The sequence below is a fragment of the Cyclopterus lumpus genome, chromosome 4, assembly GCF_009769545.1.
Source record: "Cyclopterus lumpus isolate fCycLum1 chromosome 4, fCycLum1.pri, whole genome shotgun sequence".
In the NCBI taxonomy this organism is placed as follows: domain Eukaryota; kingdom Metazoa; phylum Chordata; class Actinopteri; order Perciformes; family Cyclopteridae; genus Cyclopterus; species Cyclopterus lumpus.
Window position 1 is genome coordinate 16,152,471 of NC_046969.1, and position 10,949 is coordinate 16,163,419.

Genomic DNA, 10,949 nt, shown 5'->3' on the forward strand with positions numbered 1-10,949 from the left:
TTGAGTTCAATACCAAATCACCAGAGTACTCTTTTATATATTGAATAATTATTGGATGGACCTAATGATTCAGATGAATTTGTATTCATACATGCAAGAGATAATCATATTTATTCTAATTGATACATGAAAACCGTAAAATAATGTGATCCACTTTTATGAACTGTCATTAAAATGTCATTTGCAGCTGCTAAATGTGTATCATGAGTGTCTTTAATTGAACTGACTAATTAAAGTTGCGTCCTGTGGAATAAGATCTCTGCTGCTAATGAGTAAGCCCCAAATAGCTTAATTAAATCATCATATCGACAGCTTTAGACTCTCCTTGGCATTTACCTACGTCCTCTGGATATGGATAAATTCTCCAATTCTTTCATGTTAATGTGTTTATTTATACAATCATGAAAACAGTTTCCATTTATCCGGAGCACGCAAACCAAGGCAATTTTCAAGCATTTGCTTTCAAGATGTTCCCCTATGGTGACGTGGGAATCTGCACGTATTGGCCCACATTAGCTCAGCTGACTCAGGCCAGCCCATGTGGTAACAGCAATGGCTAATTTACTTGTGGGTCCCTCACTTCAGAGCACTTGGTGGAACTTGTGACCCCCCCCCCCCCCACACACACACACGCACACACACACACACACCACCATTCACAAAGCTCTCAGATCAGCACTGCAGACACGCCACAGGGGCACACATAAACAGAGGAGTTTCTGCTTCTCTAATTAATAAACAGCAAAACTTCAAAGCCGTGGGCTTGTCGTGGAGCCGCCCACACTAAAGACTAGCATGAGTGGATTTCCATCACTGAATCACTTCACGTAGTTAGATCATGGCAGCACGGCTTGAGAATAAATTATTACAGTACAGCGCAACAAGATATAATAACATAAAATGCACTGAGCTAGGCATCCTATTGATAATTCAAAATGAGATGAATAATTATTGTAATCCATAACTTATCAAAATGTGTATACTTATTCTTTGATGTGCCTGTTTTCTGTAAACAACTAAATAGTCTGCATCCCCTTCACTTAAGAAACAGTTGCTACAAATCTTTAGTGTTATAACACTAACTTTTTATGAATGATGCTGCAACCCTTGACTTGCGCTGTCTAAAACAGTTTATGTTACTGCTTGTAGAAATGTGCAACGATTGGCCGGTTGGTGTTTCCACATGGCGCCATCATGGCTGCTCTGACAATTCAAGAAAAAGTCCCACTCTTCCTCATTTTGGGCTGTTCTCCTCTCTTCAGTTAACCTGTTCTTGTGTTTAAGGTTGCTTCTCTAACCCCGTCTTCACATTCAGTTGCATTAGTTTATAGCTGATTTTTAGTAGCTTTGCTTCTTTAATCTTTCAGGTTACGGCCTCGACCTGAGCGTATTCTTCAATAACACAATGCTACTTTTCACTAAGGGCTTTAAGTTGCTACTTTTTGTGCATTGCAATAAATGCTGTCCACTCTGTGTGGTTTGGACTCAAATTGTGGGCAGGAAAAGTCTTAACGTTGCTTCAGGCAAATTTTCAAAAGCAGAATGTAGCGTGGGCATTCATAATCTGTCATTGAAGACTTTTGCTGTGGTGCAGTACGGGGGATGTTTTTCAGCACTAACCATAACCCCAACCCATGTACAGACAGAATCTTTCCTTCATAATGCTAACATGACTATTTTTGCTCCATGGCTTTTCTTCCTGCTATTTATGCTGACTGATAAATATTTTTTGCAGACATTTTCCATATTCTTGTGAGTTTCACTGTCCCATTTCCTCTCCAATGACACAGACTAGAATATATTTGACTTATTTAACTCTTTTCCGGCCCATCCATTCATCCACCAGGTCAATATACCCATCACATTCATGAAAACAGGGCAGATATGTTGGCTACAGTGCTTCCGTCACTGATGGTAAAGCAATCTGATATTTTCATGTTTTTCTTCTTTATTATAAAGAGGATTCACCCAATATGTCATTATTGTTGGTAAATCATCACTGTTCTTGAAATTGGTCAAACCCTGCTGATCTAAATATTGATTGGAAATGATAAATTACAGATAGTCGAAGCACAAATGCACCATATCAAAAGCACTGCTTCTATTGGCATATATGTATCTGCTTTAATTCAGCAGTATTGTCATTTAAATGGAGACAACACATTCTACTCCCATGAATCTTCACATTTGCTACCCATCCCACCATATTATCTGTAATGACTTTTAGCCTGAGGCAGCAGCCAGCACTGCATCCAAAGAATGCCAGGGAGCTGGCTAAGGGTACCAACATTAAAAACAACTAGCATCTGGCCTCCTGTGCATGGACACATGTCTGAGCTCCTCTACAGTCTAACAAGCAGCGCCCCAGGCCCTTGGACTAGCAATGAATATGTTAGAGGTGCTGATAAAGTCAATGTTAAGGATAATTGACGATACTTCTCTTCTGTTTGGGCCTATGATGAGTCTGTTTTTTACCACACTGGGTCGTACATTAGCAGTCCAGGGAGCAACAGAGACAATTAAAATCTGCATATGTTTATGTGTAGTTTTCCACTATTAGCTTTTACCATTTCAACCTGTAAGCATGCACTCTACAGATCTAAATTCCCAGGTAGTTTCTCACACAACACACGAAAAGAACGAAATTGTGCATTTCTGGAATGCGTGTTGTGTTTAGACTAAAAATGACATTTGCATGTATGGAACATAGATTAAAAGAGTCACGTTCACTTCTTCAACGCGTTTGGGTTCAGGGGAGCACCACACATCATCATGTGGTTATAAGCAGAACAGTCTATCTTAGTCTTGTTGATGGCCTTGTGTGACTGGGTTGTAGGTTGTGCTTTTAGACAACTGTAACATCAGTACTAACTCATGTCTGCACAGTGTTGGAGACACTTGTTTACAATCCCCTAGAATGACTCTGAAAGTCTGTGAACGGGGTTTGCCAAAGTGGTGTGAAAAAGAGATATGCTGTAATGGAGGAAAAACAACTGAAGAAAAGCAGGGGGAAGGAGCAGATGGTGAGAGAATGAGGGAGACAGAAACCAGGAGAAAGAAATGACAAACAGAAAAAAAACGAGGAGGAAACAAATAGTTCAGATATGGAGAGATTATAATGGATAGTAGCATAATCAGAAATGCTAAATAAATTAGAGGAAAGGTACTTAAAAATGTTAGCAAAATTAGATTGACGGACAATAAAGGGAGAATAACGTTGATGCGACCAACTGCCAGCAGTTCCAAATGTCTCACCAGATGTTCCCAGATGCAAACTCTGCTCCTCCAAGATGATTCCACATTAACCTGACTTTATTGTTACAGATGTGGTTCTATTGGCTGCACCCATGATTTACACCAAGGCAGCGAGAAGACCAGCCTCGCCTCCCAGGACCCCTTCAAACCAAACGCAAGGAGGGGGAGCAGCAATAGAAGTAGCAAGTTGGGCATAGTGGAGAAAGATTGTAAGGGAAACAAGCACCATACTGTGCCATATAATGACCCTATTCCAGGCATCTGGCCTTAGGGGGGACGTTGCATGGTTCCCTGCTTGGCTGGATGGCAGAGTGACCCAGAACTTGCTTTCTCCACCCTCTGGATTTAGTCACCTCCTCATTCCTCCTAATTTTGTGTTGCTGTTTCCTCTCAGCTCACAACAAGCTGTGGAAAATGCTGGCATGAGTAAAAAAAGACACAGCTTTAATCAATACCATTACAAGGCTTTGGCTGAAGAGCACAGGGAGCGTGGAGAGAGAGAGAGAGAGAGAGAGAGGGAAATGGACTGAGTCTCTTGCTTTTGCCTTGAGCACAAATTTCCTTCGAAACCCAATGACCACAAAGGCGACAAGAAGGCAACAAAACAAATACATGTGGCTCAAGGAGAATGAGCAGAACCAGAATTAAGGATGTCAACATTCCCCTGGTGTCTGCAGAACAGCGGCGCTGATGAATACAACTTTGAGGTTGACGGTGGAAAAATAAACCATAAAACATGGCTGCAATCTGAAGCAGGCATGGCCAATTGTGAGGATAATTCATGTTCACTCCTCATCTGCAGACTTTTATTCTTATCATATGTGCATCACTAAGCCAAGTTGAAAGACTAGATTATGTGAACAGAAATCAGGCTTTGATAATTTGGCTGCTTGTGTGTGTGTATCTTAGAATAATTAAACCGATATGCCCGTTTGCTGATATTAGAGTTTAATCAATCATACGCTATTGGTCAGCCAGTGTTATTTATCTCTGATATGAAGAATTCTCCTTAACCACAGAGAGATGAAATACATCTGTATAATCTCCTGAATGGGAGTTACCCAGTAGTCTTCTGCTGGCCACTGAGCAGCTGCACAGACTCAATTGGGAATAAGTGCCTTGCTTGAGGACAGTAATTGCTAAGGGAGGGAAGAGTATTCTTCTTAAACATTGCCTAACAAGTTTCTTAGCAGCTGTGGGGATCTGGGACAGATTTATGGGGCGGCAGTTCCCTCAAGGTTTTGGAAGCAGGTTTGTGACCGGAAGAACGCTGGTTTGAATACCCAGACTGGAGGAGAAAACTATGGGCTGAGACCATGAATGAGCAAAGACATTAAATATACTAGTCAAATATACTAGAAAACTGTCACTGACATGTTTGCACTGATAAAATGGCCCATTTGTGACAACAGCATTGTGTGTTTCCTGTTTACATGCAAGTAAAAAGTGGTCAAAGATTCATGAGCACAAATGCTGTTGAATGCTGCACGGAGACTAAATGCAAGTTCACTGCAACAGCATATCAGCCAAATGGTGGAGCTTGAGCATCGTGGATAAATAAACACAGTTGGAGGAGACAAAGAAACTGAAAGTAAAATGTAAACGTACTCACCAAATTTAACACAAGAGATGCAAACAATTGAACTTGTGGCTTCCAATTATAGAGTCATTTTAAAGAGACTACTATTATCCCTAGTGGTATCCAGCCATGCAGATAGTTTAGGTTTTGTTTGCTAAGGTTTAAAAATATCTGCTGGCACCCCACTACAAAGTAGGTGAATGGAATTATAGGTTTGTGGTGCTTAAAGCACCGATAAATTATATTAAAACAATTGGCTGTCTTTTGCCAAAAACATGGCCATAGTTTTTATCTTTGGTAGAGTTGTCCTATTATTTTATTTAAAAAATATATATTGTTATTAATATGCCTTATATGAATACATTGTACTGAGAAAACTCATGGTTTATTAATAGAAAACCATTCAGGCTAGAGGAAATTCAGAGTGACTGGTAACCTCAAATTCTACTAGCCTTGTGACCCAAAAAGTTAATTTCAATCCCCGATCATACTGGCACTGTTGATCTTTTGCAGGTGATGTTGTATTGCGGGGAGTGAACAAATTGTTAAAAAATGCTCGAGTGTGGCCAGCCTGCACACGCTGCAGCAATCAAAGCCAAATGTGGTGCTTTGTTGTGGTCACAGATTCATCATTCTGCCTGGGTGAGCTTCTCAGTGGCCAACAATATGCTTTAGTTGTGTTGGGCAGCTCCAAGGTGTGAATGTGGAGTAGGAGAACAAATGAGCTCACTTTACTTTCACTGAATTATTAACAGTTAGAAGAACATGGTTTAAAATGTGGTTGGAATCATGAATGGCCTAACAATGCTGTCTCATGATGTTTTTACCAAATGCTGTAATGAAGCCCAAATGTTTGAGTGGAGCATGTCCATAAAAGTTTTTTCGTCTGTTAAATTTAAAATGTAACCTAAAAGCAAACACATTTGATGCAGTGACCCAGAGCAGGATAATGGAAGTGAGTTTTCAGATTAGCACTTCAGTGGCCCTTGCATGGCACTTACTTATGGTATTTTTGTAGTTTGGCTTTCTTGAAGAAACATTACTTTCTTGATTCTTGTTGTTCTGAGTTTGTACTCATGGTTGAATGCACTTATTGTAAATCGCTTTGGATAAAAACGTCAGCTAAATGACAGGTAATTTGTAATGTAATGATAAAGTTATAAGTCTTACATTACAGGATCAGTTACAGGAGAGCAATAATTTCGAGAACACAAATAAAACCAATTATTAACATGTCTCCCCATCGTTAACCGATGCTAAGTGCTAACACATGTTGTTCCTCTTGGCTCCCCTGTATTGCTATTTTAACTTGACCACTAGCAACTGCACTCTTATCAGTCTCATGGGGAAGGAGAGTGCACTTGCTGGGTCTTCTTCTTTGCTCATCCCCTTCTCGTTCATTTCACCCTTCCTTCCTCAGTCTCTCCCTCCATCTCTCCATTGCAGCCCGGGGCTCCTTCTAATCGTCCTCTGCTGTGCTGATTGGACTTTTCATTAGTCAACTCCCAAAGGCTCGGCATGACCTCCTCTAGGTCACTGCCTACTGATTATTCCCTCTTTTTTCTACTTCTTCATCTTCTTCATCATCAACTCCTTGAAGAAGGGATGGTATAACACCGACATCATGTATCCTGTTGGATCCCAAAAAACAATCTTGTCTGACAGGTTGAGCAGGTCACCACATTGGAGCGCTTTGAAAATACTATAAACATATTTTTGAGCATACTTTATTGTTATAGTTAATATAGGGTTGGAAGGAAGGTTATGTGCTGCAGTAAACTAAAAATGTTTACCTTGTGTAGTTACAGTTGTAAAATTACAGCATGCCATGAAATACTGTGGAGGGGGAAAAAAGAATACAATTGGTCTCTATGTCAGCTACTGCTTCGGATGGTTAGAGCTGTCCCTGCATATTTGTTGCTCGACGCAAAAACCTTATTGGATCTTGAGCATTACCTACCGCACATGACATGTCCTTGGAAGTCAACAAACCACCTATAACTCAGACGCTGAATGGATTTTAATGATGCGGCTATGCCACAAGCTGCCGGCACTGCTTACAAATCGGCGGTTGTCTCTAAGATGTGTACTGGAGTAGGAGAACCGTGTGTGTGTGTGTATTGTGGGGTAGACATGTTTTTGCCATCTGACTGACCATGACCCTATCCAAATGACGCTCCCCCCCCCCCCTCCACAAACACACACACGCACGCACGGTTCCATCTCTGTTCCCTCAACCACTGGCACGCTCCAAAAGCTGGAACAGATTACTCCCCTGTGTGCTTGTTCTGACTCTGATTGCTGCTACATCCAGATAGTCTCAAGTGGCCTCCTGTGTGCGCAGTGCCCCATGGGATATGGCCCGGCGCACTACACATGGGGACTATTACCCGAGCCGGCGGAGGCCTGCATGCGGCGCGTCGCCCCTCTAGATTGGGCCAACGTGGCCCTCATCCTCTCCACAACCCTCTAAACAGCCATTTCCACCCCCAATCATTACAGTTAATCACAGTGATAGCTCTGCCCATGGTCTCTCTCTGGAGTGGAGTGGTCATTCTACCCTATCAGCCCAGTGTGCACAATGTCAGTGTACGTTGACAAGCATCAGTGGCTGAGCTCTAGAGTGCAGTCAGTGGGTTCAGCTCCTAACTGCACACACAAACACACTGACACACATCCATTTGCACAATTCCCTGTGAATGCATCCACAAGACAAAGCTGGGAAGCTGCCACAGAGTTCACTTCAACTGTAAAAAAAAAAGTCTGTTTTGTAAACTCGGTTGCGATACCTTTATTGTCAGCACAAGGCCTTCTCCACATAAGCCAGATGTATTAAAAGAGGAAGCTACAGGACTGTGAGGCAGAGATAAGCCACACTGAAAAAGTTATTCTTCCTTCTTCTTACTGACATGTGAATGCAGAGTTGTGCATCTGTGAGATTTAGAAAAGTAGAAAAGCCTGTGTACGATGTGTGTTTAGAGGCAAGAAAAGGGATGCACTTGTTATAGCTGCCTGTTTTGTTCAACACAATCTCAATCAACCACTTGAGAGGGAAGAGGGACGAATGCCTTGAGGGTTAAAGCATGCCCTCCTCAAAAAACCCTTGTAAGTAACTGTGCTTTCTGATTTAAAGAGACATGTACAACAAATACTAGTGAGGAACAATTGGTTGAAGAATATCAAAGAATACTTTGAGCAGGTGAATGATAGACAACCGTACTGCAGAGTTATTTTCACATTGAAGAAGAAGAAACAATAACTGAACATTTATTACTAGTGAATATGCCATTAATGTTGTTCACAAGGAGCTAGGCTTCAGGGATTTGACATCGACAGTGAGTGAGAGGGAGAGACAGAGAGGGAGAATTTCGATTATTTTTCCAGTCGCTATTTAGATATTAGCTGAGAGTCGAGGAACAGGAACCTGAGACAAAGGATTATTGACCAGTTAAATAAATAATGTGTCAATCTCGGGAGGTTTTAGAATTGCTAAGGATGAGGATTTAGCATCTTGTTTATCACCGATTGCTTCGGTTTTGTGTTTATCCATGTTCAAATATTTAAATAATGCTGTAGAAATAGACATGTAAACATCTCTCAGATGCAGAAGCCGTTTTCAGGTTTGATAAAGTGACAAAAGCAAATGGCAAATGGTGAATTAGCATAATCATAATTCTCTACCGTTATGTTAAATATCACTCATATTGCCCTTCATTACACTTCTTTTATAGTTCTGTTCTAATGTTAGTTGCTTAGATTTATTAGTGTTATGTCACAGTGTTGGAGCGGTGTCACAGGTTGCTATATTTGCAACTGCCAAGTCGTCACCTCTGAAAGCGTTCACTTGGCAGTTCTCAGTGTATATGAAGTGACAGAAGCTTTTAAAATCCAAGGGAGCCCGGCAGTGCATTAGCCAGAATGATAATGGAAAATATCTTAAATGTCGGAATACATTATTTGTTTTACACCAGTACAAAGTGTGCAGTGCTGATTAACCAAATTCCATTTATTTGCACACTTAAATGTTCACAGACAATACAATTTAAATACTTAAATTTAATACATTATGTTTTATGCCTCGCTTAAAGGCAGACTCTAATCAACTAACACATTCAAAGCATACAGTATGCGAACAGCAAACTGTACTTGAGTGAAGCAACCTTGAGAAAAACTGTAATCTCGTCTGCTTTTGGACACTCAAAAACCTTGAGCGTCAAATGTGATGCACGAGTACAAAGTAGGTATGTCATTTGTTTAATTTATACCCTCCACGGGAATTGTTCCACATTTTATTTCAGTTATGTAATAATAAAGAAAGAAGAACAAAATATATAGACACATTTATACATGTGTTTCTGTCAGTTCCTGCATGGTGTTTCAGTTTTAAGTTCTGTCTCGCCAAGTGGGCGTTGCTGTGATTTGCCCTTCTTGATTAAGAAGAAACATTTTTATGAGGTGATCACAGCGAGTGTTTTCCTCACATTACTCCATAATGGAGGCCTGTGAAAATCAGGCAAAAGTCAGACAGAAAGCCTTGCAGCACAATTGGCCTGTGTCCTCACAGCAAGGTTGGCCCATTTAAAATCATCTCTTTGTTTTTTGCCCGGGACTCGGGGTTACAGTGCTGCCTGTGACCTCACCCGTCACCATTTAGCTGACAGCCACAGCATGGTAACCTTGTTAGATGCGGGGCCGAAATGGCTCTTCCCTCATAGATAACAATCAGTGTGTCTGTGAACTCCAATATGACACAAATATGAACAAAACTGCAGCTCCACAGCAAAGCCTACACTGGAGAACATCAAGCATGGACAGTTTCACAGGGCAGTTCCCTGTCATAAAACCTTGTTATGTCTGAGGGAATTTCTTTGGCAATGTCTCAAGCCACTTCTAAAAATGCCAGAGTGGAAGATCGTTTTTCCTCTTTCTCTTAGGACTTTTTTTTCTTTTTTACTAAATAACTTTTCCTTGTGTCACATCGCCAGTTATGTAAACATCACTTCTTTCAGATTTCGTCTAAGAATTGAAAACAGCTGCTGTCGCAATCCATAGGGGGCCAAACTGTTCCTTTTCACCTTTGTTACAATTTGTAAAGTCGTAGTGAAGAGCCTTTGAGGCGGCATGGAAACACTCTGTGCTCTCTCACAGTCACATCGTCAGAACTGTGTGCAATTAAAAGCAAGACAGGTCAAAATGAAGGGTCAAGTCCTCCACTTTGAAACAGGGAGGTTATGTGTCTACTTTTGAACCAACCAACTTACATCTATGTTCAGCTCTGACTCAGTATATATTTATAACGCATACTGCACTTTTTTTCATAGTGAAGAGTGTTACAGTTTGAACTTGACATGTCCTTTCAGACTTACATCATAAACTATCTTGAAGTACATCAAGGATGTTTCCCACCATTTCAGGCAAAAGGGTGCTTGGGGTTTAATGAGTAGCTGTTGATGCAATGTACTAGAACACTAGGATGTGCATTATGGATGAAAACCACTGAAAGTCTGGCCTACAGTGCAGTTGCTCGAGAAGGACTTCATCATACAGCTCGTAGATCAAACTGACAAAAGTGTCTGGAGCAGCGAAAGTGTTTTTTCGGAGTAAAAACTATAGTTTTAGCTGAATTTCAGCATTGACCCGTACCAGATTCATTTGAGCAACCTCAAGGTATGACTCAGACCCCACTGACTCTCTCTCTCGACTGGTGCCTTCTGGCTCGGCAGCTCTGTTTATTGTCAATTGGTATGGTAATGTGATATACAGCGTCGCAGCAATAGCTGACATGCTATCAGCAATGCCATAAATTTAGAGAAAATCAACTTGTTGGACACAGGTTTGATACCAGTGAAATTTCCTACTGCTAATAATAAAAGAAACCTGATTTATTATTGGCAACTTCTGTGGCATTTGTGTGAGGAAGAAGAAAAAAGTCTTAAGTGGGAATAAGAATGTGCATATGCTTGGCTGCTTGGCAACTCTGCATGAGTCAAGCGGAAACACACACTAGAGTGCTAGTAAACAGCCACAAATATGATGAAAACTCCACTCCAAAAGGGCTGATTAAGTGGAAGAAGAAAACCCACATTACAATAAAATAATAGATTTCCTCCCAATT